We start from the raw sequence: 20,925 nt of genomic DNA on the forward strand, positions 1-20,925 counted from the left end.
TGAACTTTTAAACTTGAAGTAATCGGTATACAGGTCTCACTCAGGATTTGCAGAATCCAATTGCAAAACAATTTTGGTTGGTCAAAGACTCGTGGCCAACTTGTAATGTGTTGCTTCTTTGTATTTGATTAGTCGAGATTTTATTACGCTCTAAAACGTATTCCAGCTAGGAGCAGTGGACCCTGCACATATATCAAATAATTGATCTGTATCTCACTAAGTTATACAGACTGTTTATAGACATTTTTTCAACATAATTAATTTTCGAAATAATAGACTTAAATTTTCGAGATAATTAATAATAAAATAAGTAAATTCCATTTTTTTGACACTCGTATTGCCCACTGCTAAAAATATATTCGCTCCTTGTTACCAAATGAAGCACTAAAAATCCAGAGAAGTAGCAGAAAACAATAGCTGTTTTATTAGGTTGGTAGATACTAATGAAATGTTCGCTCCAAGTGCGTAATGTCCAAAGACCAAGAGAAGTCGCCATCTCCAACTATACAGTCCACCATTGCGAACACAACGATTGAATTTCGTGAGAGAAGAAGACTGTGATACGAAGAATTCCTCACCTGCTCGTTGCATGGCCCAATCATGAGAAAATTTTCTCTCCCAAGAGATGCTCGAGATGTCGGAAAATGGTAGTTGGTGGGAAAACGCCAGGAGAATATGGTGGATGAGGAAGGTGCATACTATATTACAGTTCATGCTGATTCTGCACCGTCCTTTAAATAACATTTGTGTATGTATTGTTGTGCATTTTCAGGAAACCATGTGTTTCGGATTTGTTACAAGCTTGGGGCAAAGTTAGCAGTGTATTCCATGTAGTTCATCATTGTAATGGCCCGCAGTGATGGTTTGGCCTCGACGGAGAAAAACGATGAATCAATTCCACCATCAATCACTATAGTGTTGCCAAAATGTCTTGAGCCGTGGCAAAAATGCGAACTAAACTCACACCCTCAACACACCCACGCGTTGGGCCAATAAGGGTTCAGCTGTTGCTAAGCGAGAGAGCTTCAGCCAAAGGGAGTGGAATTCCTTCAGCCGATAGCAGCGCCTGGAACGGAAGACGGTGTCAAGTCAATGTGGTATACCTTTAGTAACATTTAAGGTTGGTTTAAAGGGACAAGTTTTGCCGATAGATGTTACTACAGCCTTCGTATATCTCTCATGTATTTTTTACTACTGACGAAAATTTACGATTTCTCTTACAAATTTCAACCTAGAGACTTCAAATTTTTAAAGAAGGAACTTCATAACTGATTGAAGGCAACAATCCGTGCCGATTTTTTATTTAGAATTTTCTTCATTGTTAAAATGGCTTGATTGTTGAAATGGATATCCAAACCTTTAGCAATGTAACTGTTTCAACAATGAATAAAATTCTAAATAAAAAATCGGCACGGATTGTTGCCTTTGATACGTTATGAAGTTCATTCTCTAAAAATTTTAAATCTCTAGGTTGAAATTTGTAAGAGAAATCGTGAATTGTCGTCAACGATAAAAAAAATATGTGAGATACAAAGACTGTAGTGACATCTATTGGCAAAACTTTTCCCTTTACACCAACCTTAAGGAATTAGTAAACCTTACTCGACTTGACCAAGATCCAACCATTGTTCTTACCGTTAACGATTGTCGTATGGACAATCCGATGCAAGAAACTTTCCCCACTTATTCCCTACAATCAGAGAATTGAACACTTCAGACAACGATTCTTGTTGGTCACCTTCAACACATGCGGCACCCATGATAATGGTATGGTATATGCCAGGCACGTAGCTAAGTGGGGGTCCAGGGGTCCGGACCAACCCTTCGAAACTAGAAACGAAAAAACTTAAGGAAGGATGAAACAAAAAGAAACGAGAAAAAGAAGAATCAGTGTTAAAAATAAAAGTAATTTTTCGACATCGATTCTCTGCAGTATCAAGAATGTTATTTCAGAAACAGTTTTCTACTGCTCTTTTAACCTCTCATTTGGAGCAGACAGTAGTTGACGGAATATTAAAAACAGAAATTTATGTGGAAAGAAAGTTCTGTTAACATTTGATTCAACAGAAAAGGAACGCAGATACTTTACTTCAATACTTTTTTTTTTTTTTTGCTCCAGATTCCTTTATAGCTTGTTATTAAAATACTAACATATCCTCATTTTATTGTCCTAACAAACCTATATAAGTTGCCAGTAAAATATTTTAGATTGATCGAGCCCCTGGAAGATAACCACAGTATTTCATGTCACTGCGCCACTTTCTCCCCCCACCATTACGAAATCCTGGCTAAACGAACCAATATATGTTGCCAGTAAAGTAGTTTAGAATAATTGAGCCCCTGGCGTGATAACCACAGTACTTCATATCACGGACTCCCCCATTACGAAATCCTGGCTACGTGCCTGTATATGCCTTATTCGTCTGCTATGACATGAACACTTTTTCGAGGATTGCCTTCCACAGTGTTCGTGAGGAGCATATTCAAACTGTTATTCGGTGCCCACTGGGCTCACTTTGTAATCCTGTGACACCAAAACGAAATTCGACAAACCAACGGCGAATTCGCCATGCCTGCCGCAAGTATATTGTTAATATTCTACGCAACTTGCTGTGCAAAATGTTCCAATTTAACTTCATAAAGACAAATCGCTCGAAATTCTGTGTGGACTTGACTCTCAACCTTTCACACGATCCTGTTTAGCAACACACTACCACCTGCCTGTCTGGATATCCCAGCCTGTTGCTGGACATATACAGAGTTTGTGACGTTAGATGCATGATTTTAATCCATCCCTTTCTTGTGTTGCTAAGATGAGTCCTCCAACAGCCTAAATTCTATACATGCAGTGAGTATTTCACAAATTATTCGTCAACTGCTGTATTTCGTAAGAGAATAAAACCAAATATTTTTCATGCTCAATATTGATAATTTAAAGAAAAATTTACATTGAAATTTGGGTTGTCCGTATTTCAAGGATGCATATCTCTTACCGTAATTTTCATCAGAAGATTTGCTTCTTTTATGGAGATCGTTCCACTTGACCAATTAGTCATACTTGATTTTCCCACGCGAGAGCTCACGGGACTCTCCCCCCTCAATTGTAGTTGCTAGGCGGTAGGATTTACACAATCTCATTTCAAGTGTACACATTTTTATTAGTTGTTAAGTAGTTTACAGGCCAGTCAACATAGACAACTTTAAAAGCATTACAGGGCTACGTAAAACAATCGCCACTTATGGACTGAAACAATTTCTTTTGCAATGGCATTTGGTTCAAGCTTTGAAGTTGTATGGTACACCCATGTCCAAAATGGTTGTCACATATCTATAACTGTCTTCTTGTAAGAATATAATTTGATAATGATTTTGCAGGGTACTTTTAACACAGATACTATGTGTATAATCGGGAAATGTATATTTGTGGTAAATTTCATAGGAAAAGAATGATAAATATGAAAATTAGAATGACTAAAGCAAAATGTTGCTAAATGGACAAGAAAGTTTTATTTTCGTTTTATTGTTCTTATTTACTGCTCTTTCGACATGAAATTTGCCACATATATGTCTTTGCCGATTATACACATACTAATATTATAAGAAATACCGGGCGAATTCGTTATCAAATTATATTCCTACAACAACATATTTATAGACATGTGGCAATAATTTTGGACATGAGTGTACATACGGAGGCAATAGTTATATTTGTAAAAATGGGAATGATAAGTTATTTTGGGTCTCTTAACAAATATCAGTATTTATGGAAGTTTGTCAATGCGAAAAACTATTAATTATGCAGCATATTTTCCTTAATGTCATAAATAATGAAAAGCTCGATTTTTATGTAGAATATCACAAATTATCTTGTATTGTTAATTGGTAATCTCTTTAATATCGAAAATTTGTGAGACTCATATTGTGCATTAGCATTTGCTATGAATGACACGTTCATAAGAGGCATTTACTTTTTAATTATGAACAGAAAATACATTTTTTTAAATGAAATCTAACAGCGATGTTTGGTAAATTGCAAAATTTAAGTTCACAACATATACTGGTCTTATGTTCTAATTACGTATTAAGTCAATTTTTCACCATGGTCTTTTAACATGTATGACTATAAAAAGTAACCAAAGATAAATGTAAAAACAGCACTACTTTTAGAAATCTGCTGTATTTTCTTTTTGAATATAACATATTTGTCAATATGTTTATACCACTGTGTTTATTTAATTTTTCGACAGAAAACTCAAATTTAGAATTGCCTAACCGGCATAGCCGTGGGACGTAAAACTTAAAGATTTCAAATTTAGAATTATAATAACAGCCAATCTGCAGTACTTTCTTTTTAATAGGTAAAGAACTCAGCTACAGATGTTCAACTAGGAACTGTAGGAAGAAATCTTCGATTCGACATAACACTTTGTTTTCGGTAACAAAAATAACACTTCACTTGTTTTTAGAAGTTCTACTTTGGTGGCTCCTGCGATACCCACGCTGCGGTGACAAGTGAAACGGGTCTCAACCAAAATACAGTTTCAAAACTGTTCAATGAATTTAGAAAGCTCCTTGCAATGTGGCTATTAGAAACCAGTGCCAAAATTGGAAGCAAGGGCTACATAGTTAAACTGGACGAGAGCGTGTTTGGCAAACACAAATAAAACAGAAGCCGTATAATGCACACCAAATGGGTTGTTGGAGGAATCGACGGACAAACTAGAACTTTTATGGTGTTGGTGGAAGCAACAAATGTTGCAACTTTAGAAAACGTTATATTAAATAATGTCTTACCCGGCACAATTATAATGCTTTGGGATACCAGGATGATCCAGTAAATCACAGCATTAATTTTGTTGGTCCGAATGACAATACAACACATACACAAACGATTGAATGTTATTGCCGAGAGTAACAAGAGACATTCGACGACGCATAGGGAAGATTAGTATCAGAAGAACTGATTCATATTTAACAGAATATGTATGGTGCAAAAGATTTCACACCGCTGAAAAACTTTTTGTTAAAAAAAAAAAAAAAATCGTACGTGCCATGCAGTAATTCTATCCACAGTAAAGTTATGCACTAAATTAAACAAAATAATGACAAAGAATTTAACAACTTCCCCCCCCCCAAAAAAAATGATCAAAAAGATCTGAATTGTTTTATCATTACCATATACAGACAAGATGATATAAGATGTCTTCGCAACTTTTAAACACGCCAATGAAAAAAAAAACTGTTTCTAGTTTGGTAGAAACAATTTATTCATTGTCAGTCCCAAGCCCGAGTAAAGTGTGAAGGGAAGTTGCAATAAAAAGATAATTGGGGTCTGAATTTGAATTTCCTATGCGCATACATCTTCCCTAAATATTTCTTCTTAAAAATTGAAGGATAACAATAATTATATACAATCCACCACAATCAAAGGATAACCATAATAAAGATCACTCTTTAAATGAAACTTATCTTATTTATTATGATTTGCACAAAAATTATGATTTCTGGACTTTGTCCCAGAAAAAATAATGACAATATCTAGGTTTATTAATAACATATTGTTTTATAAACTATGAACAAAATTATTAGAATCTTTCTGAACAAGTTACATGAAAAAAAGGTCACTACAACAATAAATTAGAGAGGAACAGTATGCCATATTCATGTCTCAGAAACTCTTCGAAAAGCTGATTTTAAAAAAAATCTTTATATAAATAAGAGAAAACCATTCTTAGTTGAGATTCTGGGAATGAAAGTAGAAAGTACCATAGAAACATCAAGTTTAATTTTTTCTCCATATGTTCAATAGCCTAGTCCCTGGGCATTAGAATTACCACCTGTCCGATTTCGGAGAAAAAGTCCCATGTTCAGAGGTGGCTCTGTCAAGACTTCTAAATGTCTCGTAAGATTCATTATTATTATATTAAAGTTGGAATACATCAACTATTTATATCATTTACTTCGCATGTATATAGGTACGTATGTAATATAGGCGTGTAATCCTAACTTTCAAGGGATTACGAGATATGCACATCTTATTAAAAAACTTGCAACCCTTACTTCAGTCCCTTCCTCGTAAAATTTGTTGTCTTATGGTATCTTAAGCCACAAAATCCTTTCCACATTTCTACCTGAAACAGTTTTGCCTAGGCATGGATCAATCAGTCAAGGTTTGTTCTTTTATACATAAAGGTTATCATATCTAGTATAAATTACTGAAGGTTTCTAATCCAATAATTTATGTATTAGTTCCGTTCTAAATACATAAAAACTTAATTGTCAGGAGTGGGATTCGAACCCACGCCCTCATCAGAGGACCAGAATTCCTCCGTACCATCGAACAGGCAAGCTTTCACTTGAGTCTGGCGCCTTAGACCGCTCGGCCATCCTGACACATAGGAACAAACTTACTCATGTTTTCATACGCAGAAATGATCAATGACGTAGATCAGCGTTTCCCAACTGGTGTGCCGTGAGGAAATTGAAACAAAATTATTAATTCTGTAGCAACCAAATTGCAAGACATAGGAAAAAATGTATATTTTTGTATTTCACATTACTATGAATTTCTACCATGGAAAAATTTACTGTAATTGTAATATATTATTCTACATCTATTACTGTGTAGCAGACGGTATTTCGGCTCGTACACATTTCCACGGTTAGCTGCTATGTTACGCTTCAATTGAGAGTCATACTAACACCGAGAAATGGAAGCACTTGTACGGTACGCGTCAAATGAACGTTCGTAGAACACTCATTCGCACGTGAGTGACAGAACAACACTTTGTTCAATAGGTGTGTTTTGACTTCGACGCATCGCAAGCTGTGTGATTGCAATAATATGCACCGGTTTTGGTTAAAACAGCAAAGTTAAAAGTACAAGACATTTGTTTGTTCGTTCGTTATTTAGTGTTCTTCGTTCTTAGTGAAAGGTTGGATACAGTTTTCGAAAAATAAAGCGTATTTTTAAAAATCTGTGTCCTATATTTTATTGCAATTGTTTTCTATTTTAAAATTAGAATAAAAAAATAAGGATAATGAATTAGCATAGGTGAAAACCAGTGATCGAGTTTTCATCTCTGTGAGAAGATCAGTGATCACAGAAAAAAAAAATACCATAGTATTTTATATTTGCAAATAATAATAATAATAATAATAATATCTATGCGTGTGCCGCGAGAATTCAAGATACACCCGTAGTGTGCCGCAAGTTAAAAAAGGTTGGGAAACGCTGACGTAGATAGTTAACGGCCAGGTGTGGAACCTGTTCCTCGAGTACTGAATCCGTATCAGAAAGAGAACATAGCATAACTGAATCCGTATTTGAAAAAGCACATGGACTAATAGTTCTATCGCTGTTGTTCCTAGTCCAAGATACACAGTTCTTTTAATCACGTCATTCAACCAGTTAGGGAGAATCAGTTATTAAAATTTCTCAGCTCTCTGGAATCAGTTTCTAAGAGTGTATTTTCATTTCTAGATCTAGTGGTTGCGAAAAAAATAATTCTGTAGTACTGTACTATTTTTAAAAATCAATATACAAAATTTCAACATAAAGATGCCATATGACTTAATCCTAATCATTATTACTAGTATAAAAATAAAAGGTCAATGTTTAGCAGGAGTCCAGGTATTTTTTCTTACAAATGTTAGTTCGGTACTTTCTGTTCACACTAGGTTAGTTTAGGTTGGGTTAGGGTAGTTTCAGTTGGGTTAGGTTACTATATTATACAGTACTACTTATATATGTTAGGTTATACTATATATATGTGTGTGTTAGGTAGCATATAGTGTAGTGTATGTATGTTAGGTTATATTAGTGTAGGGATCCAGCATAATTTCCGAACAAATGATAGAATTTCACTTATTTCTATTAATATTAGATTAATTTAGGTTATTATAAGTTAGTTTAGGTTAAGTTATGTTAGATTTGGTTAGGTTATGTTAGGTCTAAGTACTTGCATCTTCCATTTCTCCCGTAAATTTTGTATTTTTTACGTACTTCTGGACCCCGTCTGCTAAACATTACCAAATATAATCATATAGTAATAATATTAATACTAAATCAATTTACTATACTGGCCATAAAACCAGTTGTTAAATCGTTTGAATGGCAACATTTGTATCTTCCAATTGTCCCCACCTCGCTGATTAAACGCTGCATGTCCCTACATACACTGCCGTGTCGTGACAAAACGCTGTAACTTTGGCGGAGCAGTTTTGCGAAAATGAGCCGTAAAGTTTTCATCCGAAAATGTGATCTGTATCGTGTAGAACCAGTGTAACTAGGCAATAATGGTCAACCAATCAATTTTCACCAAATTTAATCACACAACATGCATTTACGTAACATTACATGTAACCACGTGTTTCCAAAGTCAAGATACACTATTTCTACACGATACAGATCACATTTTCGGATGAAAACTTTAAGGCTCATTTTCGCAAAACTTCTTCGCCAAAGTTACAGCGTTTTGTCACGACACGGCAGTACAGTTGTCGGAACACTGACCAGACCCGGGGTACTGGTTGTCTACGGTAATCCCTCGGAAACCAGTAGGGCAGAAGAGCTAGGGTGTTGACCTTCTTCAAAGTACAGGAGATGAGAAATTCATAACTTTTGTTGTGTCGTGATTTTGAGTGCGTCAGTAGTAGTCAAATTGATTCGATGGAAAAGTTTAAGCTAACTGGTCAAAAATTCTACATCAGAATAATAATAATAATAATAATAATAATAATAATAATAATAATAATAATAATAATAATAATAATAATAATAATAATAATAATAAATGAATTTCATTTCTCAGTATGTATCTACGATAAACTTCTAAACTATGTAAATTAAATACTCAAACTAGAATTAGTATATCTATAACTCCTGGTTGGAACAAACCATCTGTGTAATTAGAACTGATGTTAATTGCCAATATTATAGCCAAAATACAGTTATATGCTCTATCTTACGGTGGCAGTTTGAACTTTCTCTTTACAGTTCATGCTTTTTTTTTCTCACAGAGGATTTTGCAACTATTTTCATATTTTGTGCAAAGTTACCCCTGATGTGCAAAGTAACCTCGTCTTACGGTATCCAATATACAAGACGCTACCTTCTTAAATCTTGAGGCATTTTCCTTCTCCTGCCACCTCAAAGATCATAATTTATGGTAGATTTTGATACCACAAAATTTAAAAATAATCATCGGTCCTTGAAAGAAAAAACAAAATGATAAAAATCTCTTCTATTTTGCTGTTTTCTGAATTTATGATTCACATGGTCTAACTTTCCCTTTGTCAATTAGATAAACAAATTTAAAAGAGTTAGGAGTGGTTTCTCTCCGGACCCAGTGGAACCAGCCCCGAAATATATGACGGTTCTTCAGAATGAAGAAGCAATATATTTGGAAAATGAAAATGAAATGTATTACTCATTAAGACATGGTATATTCCCTCGATGCAGTTCCCTGTACGCGTCTTTTGCGTGGGAGACCCGGGTTCGATTCCCGGCGAGAGCTCATGTAGTTCGGATTCCACGTCTCATATAGACTCGCTGCTGAACGTTACGTTAAACTCAAAATCAACACAACTCAACTCGATTTAGTTTCGGCCTGCCTGATGAACACGTTTTCAGATATCTGACAGACGTTGGATACCATTGAGAGTCCCCGTTTATGAGAGGGTTTTGAGAGATCGCCCTGAGGCATAAATCAATGCTGGAAATATCAAGGAAATGTCCTCGAAGTAGTTCTTTTATTTCTGGGAACAAATTAAAACTACATGGGCTCACATCTGGAGAATATGGCGGGTGCTCCAGTACCTCCCAATCTCATCGTTGTATAAAAGGATCTGTACCGCATGGGCAGCATTACATCTGACGTTGTTGTGAAGCAGAATTGGTGGTTGGTCATGCCTGGCCACATCCATACAGAAGGTGATGTGGTCGAATGCTGGCCGCAAATAATGTCTCAGGTATAAGACATAGGACGTAGCATTTAGTAACCCTTAATTGAACTTAATGTGAGAAAATGATGCCTGTGTGCTCATAAGACATTATCATCATGACCACGTTTGTTAGCTTTTTTTTTCTCTCTCTCTCTCTCTCTCTACTTTTTTTTTATTTCGCTCGTGGGAACGCCGAGTGGCGCCATTCAACGAACTGGCTTTCCAGTTCTGGTTCGTAAGGTCTCTCCTATGTTTTGTCAGTCGCAATCACGATGCAGAAAATCAACACCTTCCCGCTCGCAATGCTCAAGATGTAAGCGTGAACATTCCCATCGGTGCCTTTTTTTTTTTTTTTTTTTTTACATCTCCTTCAGGACATACGGTACCCATCTGGCTACAATCTTACCCACGCCGAGATCGTATGTTACCATGTAGTACACTGACACAAATGAAATATTCAGTCCATTTGCCAGTTCACTACACGTTCCTCGTCATTCATTTTCGAGTAACATTCACAGTGCTTTCACATTATGTTGGGTATGTAGCCGTTTGAATACGGTCTTTACCATGGTCTTTGTCTGCCTTGAGTGCTGCAAGTCCAGTTAGTCTGATAAGGCAAACCAATGTCACCACATGCCTCATGTAGTCCTTTGTGAATTTGGTGTGCATTTCGACCTTATGGCACCTGAAACTTGATGTAAGTATTGAACTTGTTCTGCATGGGTAAGCACTGTTTAAGTATATGTCACATGCACATCAGTTTAACAGCGTTGCTAACCACACACTCCGTAATATGGGAACACAAACGCCTTGACACAATCACTCTACTGTCCAGGAACACACTATATTCGTATTTTGTCTCCTGGGAAAACGAGAATCGAATCACAGCGGCCTTGCCATTTCAATCTAAACTACCCTCGTATAATAAAATGTTTTTTTAATCCCGTCTTATACTAAAGCTCTTAATACATACTAGCTGTATCCATTCCTGCTCCCTCTTAAGGAATTTTCTTTTAATCGTATTTTTTTTCCTACATCCTATCTACTCCGTTCTTATGAGGAAGTGATTGGAAATCCTTATTTTTCTCATGTTTCGAGCAGTGGATGAATGATTTATCGATTCAGAGTAAATTGCAACTGAAAAAAAAAAAAACATTTATTACTTTTGTATCAACTTTCTAAGTGAGTTTGAAATCTAAAATGTAACTACAAATTATTTATTGATCTCAAGTACTGATTAACTACTAATTTTTCTAATAGGTCTAATATAATTAAAGAAATTAATTCTATCGTCTTAGTTTCTTGAAAAGAATATATATAATGTAATACTGATCTGAAGGATGTAGACGTTGGACAAAAAAACAGGAAGAATCATTTTGGTTACTGTTCACCATTTTGAATAGAAACAAACAAAAGAATCAGTTGCAGTGAAGTGATTCCTTATCAAGATATTCTAAAACAATAATAAAAAGCACCGGACTTCACTGTCGTTTTAAATTTTGAAGTACCCTTCCTTAACTTTCATGCTAGTCATGGTGGCTGATGAAACTTTCTTTGAAGGCACATATTTTTTTTATTTCATATTTTTATCGCTCCTGGAGTTCTTAGGTACAGCACTTAAGATCACACTCATCTTTATGAGATTTTTCTTTCCTGCCTTGGTGTAAGAAATCATCTTGCAAAGTTTGACGTTTTTTTTTTCTTATGCTACCACCCGCTCCTTTGATTAAACTCTCCAATTAATGTGAGTTACCTTGCGACTAACTCACACAGCGAAACTACTTAGCTTGCAACAAGCTTGCGGTCAGGCTGTTAACTGCTACAACGCAAGACTTGCCTTCCTAAGAATATAATAACTAAGCGAAAAGCAAGTCAAGTTAAAACAAATGTGCTATTGGTAGAGCTATCAAGACCCTAACGGATAAATAAGAATGGTAATAAATTTATGTTCTATACACGACTAATGTTTGGATGTGAGATTTTACTTTCAAAAATTCTACAGATTCAATCATTTAACGGTGTTAGCTCATAAACGTACTAATAAAGTAATAATAAAGGCTTACCACCAACGCTTATCAGTAACACCCACAGAGTAACGGATAAGGCCTAAGTCTCCTAGACCGAGGACTGTGGGCTCGAGTCCCACCAGAGGTATTAATACATGAACCTTTCTTTAAAACTAGACCTCGCTAATAATGCCGGCGGAAGCTCATGTGGTTTGGATTCCACGTTAATCAGTAGGTCCCTTCTCATATAGCCTCACTCCTGAAAGGGACGTTAAACTCAAAAATCAATCAACCAATAGATCCCACTAACCAGTAAAGACAGATAACTGATATCACTTTTATTCCTACAGAGAGCTCAATTCCAAAAGAGCCAAACTCAAAAAAAAAGTAAGTTTTTCAAGAGACGACTTTTTTTTTTTTTTTTGTATGTTTCCATTATTCTATTTCTATGAAAGTAATCTACATAAAAGAAAATTGTAATTACCTTCTTTTCATAAGATAAAGGTGAAATTGTCATCTATAGCAAGAGTTTTATAAGTGTTTTTAAGCATGAGTCAGAAAATAACTTCAGAGAATACTGTTGACTAAGGACAGTTTAGAAAACAACTCTGTTTCCTTTTGCCTACAATTAACTTGATTGAGGAAGTTTTGGCATGAAAAACCCAGTTCAACATACGGATATGCTGAAATACGGATTGGAACTTAACAGAACCAATATCTCAAAATTGACAAAAATTGACTTAGGCTCTTTCAGAATCTACCCTTTTAATTGTTTTCGATCCTGAAAGCGATACATAAACCGAAGCTATTTCATTTCTGCGAGGGTATGAAAATTCCAATGGAAAGAGATAGCCTTATGGAATCAGGTGTGCATTTATTAGTACTACCACAAGTTATATTCTCAATTAGAAAACTTACGCATAACGACAGTTACATATGAAGACAGTTCAATGGAGAAGGAAAAAAAATATATTTCACATCGAAATTGTTTTCCACATTAATATTCAATGGAGTCCCCTTTGTTACTCGACACATATTGAACGTGTAGTGTAGTTTCTGCTTAAACATTGCAACACATCACTATTGACTCATGTATAGGCTTCTGTAATCCATATTGACAGATCATATCGCCGTCATTCTGAGAGAAGTCCAAAAATATTAGTTTTGATATATATCTGTTTTAAAGATAGAAAACCATTGCTTAACTCGGTTTGGCAATATTAATTAATGCAAATACACGTTTGATGTTCTTGCTAGTCTTATGTCGTGTTCTTACTCCTGCAAATGCGCTGTTCAGTTTACTGTATTAACTTACCAAAAAAAAAAAAAAAAGTTCAGGGAGTTAATTACTTCTGCCAGAACGACAACTATATATAGCCCCAGAGAATGAAACAGATAGTTTAATGTTTAAGGAACGTGTTGGCCAAGAAGTTCACTATCGGCGCGACCAGTTGCCACTAAAGGTGTTTGGTAGTCCCCTATTGAGTTCATTTCCGGCCGTATAGGAAGATTGTCCTGTTGGAAGATATAACTTCGGATGTCCTATTCCAGCTGCAGCAGAAGCCATGTCTCTATATGAAATTACCATGTTTGTTTTCTCGTCGATAAAAGAATAGGGATGCAAGCTTTGTCATAACACAGCTCAAAATACGTTTAGCCTGCGGAGTTGTGCATATACTTTTCGTAAATATGTGGTCGTTCCGTTCTCCAAATTATATTCTACGTTTGCTAACTCTACCCGAAAATGGAAGATAGCTTACAATAAATGATTCCATAAAACCATCTGTTTCCGTTAGAATTTTCACACTCTCACACAAATGAAATTGTTTCAGACCTTCGGTAATAACTGCAAATATGCAGGAATAAAAGTAAAAACGGTTGTGCACAATCAGTTGGCTGTGGTATGTGGCATTCATTGTCTGACTGGCGGCAAATTTCAATATATTCTGTGTAAAAGTTAAAGTTGTTAGGAGGACATGCAGCAGTTATTGATGGACGACCGGATGACTTCCACTTACCGATCTCACCTCTATTGCCACATATTATAGGCCCTACTGAACTTTTACCTTGCCATATTAGATTGTTCTTTCATACAGTATCTACATACAAACTGAAACTGGAACACAAGAGTCTACATACTAAACATTTTGGAATTATGCAATACTACACTTTAAGAAACGGCAAATAATTAGTAGCTGAATGAGAATTAATTTGTTACTTATAATGCACGATACACTTGAGAATGACATATAATGAATGATGTTCAGAAAAGTGTTTTAATTCTCTTCTTGCAAAACTTATGAACCCTTATCCTCACAAACCGTATAAATACTGTGAAGTTATAAGAGCCTATCGCCCCTGTGGCCTAATGGATAAGGCATCGGTCTCCTAAACCGGGGATTGTGGGTTCGAGTCCCACCAGGGGTACTATTTTTTTCTTTCACATTTAATTAAACTCCTTTCATAACCGTTGAAAAATCGAAAATAAAACCATTTCAACATTGGGTGGCGTAAAATATTTATCACAATACACTTAACGAGTCTTGTTAGTTGCTGGTCCCTTTTCAATATCCAGACTCAGTTTAATGTTGGATCTCAAGTACACAGTTCCAACTACGAATCGAGCCTAGGTCTTCCATATTCTAACTATATCGTACAAGGAAATTTATTAATCACTCATCTGACCTCATAAGAAAATTGTTAATATAATTAGATCAGTCACCTAGATTTGAGGATTATAAGTTCAAGATCCAAGAGGTACTTTTTTTTATTAATTTATACAAGCAAAACAATCGACGTTCAGCTTCCAACAGATAACTTTGTTCCCACATTTGATCCCGTAGATTTACATACGATCGAAAACCTCATTTATCGGTTAATCAGATTCAGTAACGACGCCAGAGAGGGATAAGAAGGCGAGCTCGCCCCTGTGACATCCCGGTCAAGTGATGTAAAACTATTATTTTTGATATAGAAAAAAAACTTGTTTCAAAAATGTCTCTGCCCTCCGCCCCCAAGAGATTAAAACTGGCGTCGTCATTAGTGAGATTTAATTCAAGAGAAAGGCGCACACACCGTAGGTAGGAGTTGAATCCATACACTCCAGTTTAGGAGAGCAATGCTTTATCCGTTAGGCCACAGGGCCTACTCACTCATGATCTAACGCCGTCTAATGACTGATCTTAGGTATTTGCAGTAGCGTACGCAGAAGGTCGTCAAGGAAGGGGAAGGTTCAAGTTCCCAAGTTCATATAATTTCAGGTATTTGTGTATTTATCTTAATATTAATGTTCATATTTGCAAAATATATTGTTGAAAAGTGGGGTTAATACCCAGAAACTTTTCTTGCGTACCCCACTGCTTAGACATACAGAATTTATGAAATAGGAAAAGTATATTTATAAATATTACACATCAAAATATTAGTCGTATATTGAACATAAATTTATTACCATTCTTATTCAACTGTCGACTCAAGATATTTCGAGATATGTATTTATCATGGTAACTGCAATTCTTATTTTCCCTCCTTCCACGTTAAATATCCAAAAATTCTCTTTGAGTGATATCCTACATCACAAATACTTTTTTTTTTTTTCAAATTTCAGGCTTCTTGCTTAAGAGTCGGAAGGAGTCAAGTGACCTTGACAAATCGAAGATATCGCAGTGCAAAGTGTTTCCTTATTTTGGCAACAGATGGGGTTGTTGCTGAAATGCCGTCAAAGCAAATGGCACCCCTCCTTTTCCTTCGTTTTCCCCTGCATGTGGTCAAAGTTGGACAGCGTAGGAGGGGGGTGGTTACGGATGTAAATGGGACAGAGGAGTGAAATTCCTTTCTTTTGGCTTAAAGAGAAACAGAATTGAAGAAAAAATAAATACAGAGATATTGTAAGAGGGACCAACATGATATTAGCCGTCAGCCACTCAAATATCTACAACGGTCACAAACATACCATAGAGAACTAAAGCCTGTCTCTTTCTCAAAGGATTCTACCTATGGTAAATAACGCGGGAATAGTGCAGGAAGAGTCTGATATAAAATGAAGAACCATGCAAATATTAAAATAAAAAAAAAAAAAAAACGGGAGAGTCGATATTCTAATTTATTTTGGGCCTTCGTGGTTAAAAAAAAAAAAAATGGAATTGAAAGGCAGAAAACCCAGACAAAGATTTGAAATGTATTGGCAATGTGACTCTTTTTTAGTGGAATCCATTTCTTTATTTTCTTTTTAAAATATGATCACCAGATTTACCCTCTGTATCGCCTTCACATTCGAATGGTCCTGGGATCGATACCAGTAGCTGACCATCCTGAATTTTTCCTATTACAACAGGAAAGGGGCGCAATGTTACATTTAGCCTTGGGTACCGGCTTAGAAGGACAGGAGGGAGCATATGCTCTGCTTGGTAGTGGTTTTTATTTGGGGAAATAGACCACTTCATTAACAATAGAATTAAAAGATGTGTCACCTTCTTCAGGAAGGTACACTCATGTCCAAAATTATTGTCGCATGTCTATAAATATGTTGTTGTAGGAATATAATTTGATAACGAATTCACCCGGTATTTCTTATAATGTTAGTATGTGTACAATCGGCAGAGACATGTATGCAAGTTTCATGTCAAAAGAGGAGTAAATAAGAACAATAAAACGAAAACAAAACTTTCGTGTCCATTTAGCAACATTTTATTTTACTCATTCTAATCTTCGTATTTATAATTACTGTATTTTCCTATGAAATTTACCACATATATTTCCCGATTGTACACATAGTATCAGTATTAAAAGTCTCCTGCAAAATCATTATTACATGATATTTTTACAAGAAGACAGTTATAGATATGCGACAATCATTTTGGAGATGAGTGTACAAGGACGTAACAGGTGTTTGTTTCAAACATTGAATAAGTGTTCGTATACATTGAACTTATTTCCTGACGTCATAGAATTAAGAACTGTCACAGAGCGACGTAAGTCCGGCGACAATACAATATTTCATTTTTACTTTCATACTTTGCAATATATATTTATTTTAAAAGCAAATTTTAATATGTTTTTATTTTCAACTATTTTATCCTAAAATAAATACTAGCCTTTAACCAGCCCTTATTTCCCTGGTTGCATATCACTTTAGGATTTGGAAAATGTGTCCAACGAATAAAAAAAATGACAAAACACCTTTTAAAGACATTCTTTTGTTAATCAATTCGCACTAAAAAGTTAAAAATAATCTTATTTATGCAAGCCTAAATAAAAAGAATGGGGCGCGTCATTTTAAGAATTTATAAAGTAACTGTATGTAAGCCTATATTAGAGCGCATTCCATTTTTTTTTTTTTTTTTTTTTTTAAGTCATGCATAACCAAAATTGTTTTCTACTTTTAAGTGCGACTTGATTAATGAAAGAATGTCTTTAAAATGTTTATTAGTATGTTTTTCTATTATTATTGTTAATGTTTGCATCCTTGGCATAGGATGTTTATTTTGTAAGGTACCGTATGGTGCGTTTCTATACTACTAGGGTATATAAAAATTTAGTTTCCTATGCGATACATTAAACAGCACTTAAAAAAAAAATACTACCGAATATAGAGGATTTCTCCGCTAATAAGAGGGAGACAGATTGAGGATACCAAACACCCCTACCATTGATTGAGAAATATTTCGGTGTCGACACTGATGAACAACATTTACATTTGAATTTGAATGTTTTATGGGCTTTAGGCAATTGATTCAGACCGGGATACATGGAGGACAGAATGTTGGAAGCAAGTAGTCCAGTCCCTAGTTTGAATGCCTGGAATGAGTAAGGACTCTTCCCTCCTTGGTAAAACCTGCCGGAATCTGAAGCAATATCAAAGAAACACTGCTTCGAAAAGAGAGGGAGCAAACATGCATAAATAGATAGTCAGAGTCGGATTTAGGTTTCGTGGGGCCCCAAGCTGTTTAAGGTAATGCGGTCCTTTATGTGTCCAGATGAACATAGGCATCCTACATACAGAAATGAACAAACTAGAGATAATTTAGGAAGCAGACTAGCAGAAGGAGCCCCATTAATTACATGAACGTAGGCTACACAGCAGGAAGCATTGTTGCTACGTATATATACATTTTATTTTATTTTTTAATTTTCTTATACTTTAGAAATGTATATCCAGTTTTTCTTTAGATTTTTGGGCCCCAAGAGAGCAGGGCCCTAAGCTATAGCTTGTTTAGCTTATACGTAAATCCGGCACTGTAAACAGTATACACATACAGGCGCGGATCCAAAGGTGGCTATAGAGGCTATAGCCCCCCCCCCCCCTTCCTTGACGTTCAGGTATACACTGGATAAAATGGGCTCCAATCCTGTTTACTCTGGATAAAGAGACAAACTATGGTTTAGCTCCTCCCTTGATCATATCCTGGATCCGCCACTATATATATATATATATATATATATATATATATATATATATATATATATATATATATATATATATATATATATATATATATATAATGTTTGTGTTTAGTATGTTGTACGATGGAAGCTGATGAAAGAGCTTTTATATTATTCTTGATTTTTTGACAGGTAAACAAAGAATATTTCAGGGATTAATCTACTCGATTATTATAATAAGATTATAATAATGTACCGTATTTTATTTTTTCTCTTGTATGTATATTCTCAGTCCTGCAGGAAGTTTTCATTTCTTTCTTGGAATAGATAAACGAAGACTTTGGTTCGGCTTCTCCTTCACAAATCTCTGTCGAAAGATTGACTTTATCGCTACCAACACAAATTACTTCTTCTCATAGAAACCATCTACAAATACACTGTACTGCTGAAACAGAAACCATCAACAAAAGAGGTCATAAATTTTCCCATTCCTCGTGTTTGAAGTTCCCGTTCTTCACAACGATTTCCTTCCTCCCTCCCCTGTTAAGAAGTTCAAAGTACGTTTTCAAAAGGACTGGCTCCCGCTGAGAAGGAAAGTGGGATGAGGAATGACTATAGTGCCATCTAGCAGTTAGACGGCCAAGTACGTGAACACGAAAAAATCTGATTTCTGATTTCTGTAGATTCAATAATGAAGGATATAATTTCTCATCGATTGTGTAATGAATGTCATTGGATACAGCGAAAAAATAGTACAGTAGCGCACAAATACAAAGATAGTACTCCATTCTCAAAAAAGTCCGAAGTTTTTAGCTCTTTCCCTTACTGTAAAAAAACAGAAGACTTTTCCCTCTAATTTTGATCATTTTCTTATGGGAATTTGGATTATAATTATCTGTATTTATAAGAAGAAAATATCACGCACAGCGTTCAAATTGCACCTTTAAAATGAGATGCATCATATTTAGTGCGCTACTGAGACATTTTTGCGAAAGAACGAAATGAAACCATGATTTGCCTAAAAAATGGTTGAGATCCCATGTTAAATTGAACACCAATCTTCCGGCCGCTGTGGCGCACTCCTTCTCCCTCTTAAGTGATTTAGCATAAGTATTGAGAAGTCAATCAGTCAGCCAGCATTTCCTTTATACAGATATAAGGATACTTTGCGTCACTACAGATAAGAAAGATTTTTTTTTAGAAAAGAAAAACAAAAAAAAGAAAATCCATAGCGACAGCGCTTGCTTCAGTTTGAGCAGCACAGAGTTAAGTACTAGGATAATACGATATACAAAACTTGGTAACAGGGGGTACCCAAGGGGATGGGAGTTCTTAACCCATTCTTAGGTAAGATATTATGTAAAAATAAACATTTATCACATTAAAATTATACATATATCTCAAATTATATAAAATTGGAAGCTTAAATAACCCCATTGATGAAATTCTGCGTACGACACTGCTTCCTGATGCTACAAATCTTTACATAATATTTATCTATTACCCTGTAAAAGATTATTTTACAGAAAATACGAAAATTAGAGCTTTCCAGTGCTTTGTACGAAACGATGAACGTAACACGTTTGTTTTTAAAAGATAGAACGAGCGACTGATAACTTTTTTTCTTAACAGAAATAGCCTGCAGTTTTCAAAACGATCTTCCCGAACAGTTATAATAATAATAATAATAATAATAATAATAATAATAATAATAATAATAATAATAATAATAATAATAATAATAATAATAATAATAATAATAATAATAATGTTTTCGTATCATATGAAATTCACACAGAATTCCATCCGTCACTAGTAGCGCAAAGCAAATGTACAGCAAGCCCCTGTGGCCTAATGGATAAGGCATCGGTCTCCTAAACCGGGGATTGCGGGTTCGAGTCCCGCCAGGGGTAAATTTACTGTTTTGAACTATTATATTTTTAAAGAAGAAAAATTAAACGAAGAACGGAAAATTAGTCAGATGTGTAATGAAGAACCCTTAAACTTGAAACGACAATTATCCTGTACCAAATTTCACATAAGTAAATCCCCACGCTAAGCGGGTTTGCATATCCAGGCTCCTAACTATGAAAATATTTACGATCACTCCAACCCCAATCATTTCACAGATTCAACCTGTTGTATATAAGTTATTAGGACGTAAAATTGAATGTAATTTATACGAAAAACCCTTTTATGCATTGCAAGACCTGTAACGTCCAAATATTCACCACAAACTTAAAGTTGTATCGACATAAACAAACAAAAAAAAAAGTGTGGAGCACGAAACCACTTTACACAAAAGTCAAAAGAGGTCATTGAAGACATAGCACCTGGTCGAGCGGTTTGTGTCACTAGTCTATCAATCAGAAGTTTCTGTGTTCAACCCCTGTAGAAAATATTAGTTTTTTTTTTTCTGAAAAGTGTGTTCCTATTTTCATCAGAGAACTGAGAACATTTCTTTGAATAAATCTTTGGAAACTACTTTTCTCTCAAATTCGGTTAGAAGCGAACATTATATGAATTGCTAATCTAAAATCCACAGCTGAGAACAAAATATTAAGTATGTTCAATATGTCATTATTATCATTTG

At 35.2% G+C, this 20,925-nt stretch overlaps 3 non-coding genes across 3 annotated transcripts; 2 read left to right on the plus strand and 1 right to left on the minus strand.

The window, feature by feature from the left end:
- Positions 1-6,277: 6,277 nt before the first annotated feature.
- TRNAL-CAA (transfer RNA leucine (anticodon CAA)) lies at positions 6,278-6,393 on the minus strand. The gene is made up of 2 exons: positions 6,356-6,393; positions 6,278-6,323 (listed from the first exon to the last, which is right to left on the minus strand). It is a non-coding gene; the product is annotated as a tRNA-Leu (tRNA).
- Positions 6,394-14,305: 7,912 nt separating this feature from the next.
- TRNAR-CCU (transfer RNA arginine (anticodon CCU)) lies at positions 14,306-14,378 on the plus strand. Its single transcript has one exon. It is a non-coding gene; the product is annotated as a tRNA-Arg (tRNA).
- Positions 14,379-20,172: 5,794 nt separating this feature from the next.
- TRNAR-CCU (transfer RNA arginine (anticodon CCU)) lies at positions 20,173-20,245 on the plus strand. Its single transcript has one exon. It is a non-coding gene; the product is annotated as a tRNA-Arg (tRNA).
- Positions 20,246-20,925: the final 680 nt, after the last annotated feature.

This window comes from Thermobia domestica, chromosome 2, assembly GCF_964235325.1.
Source record: "Thermobia domestica chromosome 2, izTheDome1.hap1.1, whole genome shotgun sequence".
Lineage (NCBI taxonomy): Eukaryota > Metazoa > Arthropoda > Insecta > Zygentoma > Lepismatidae > Thermobia > Thermobia domestica.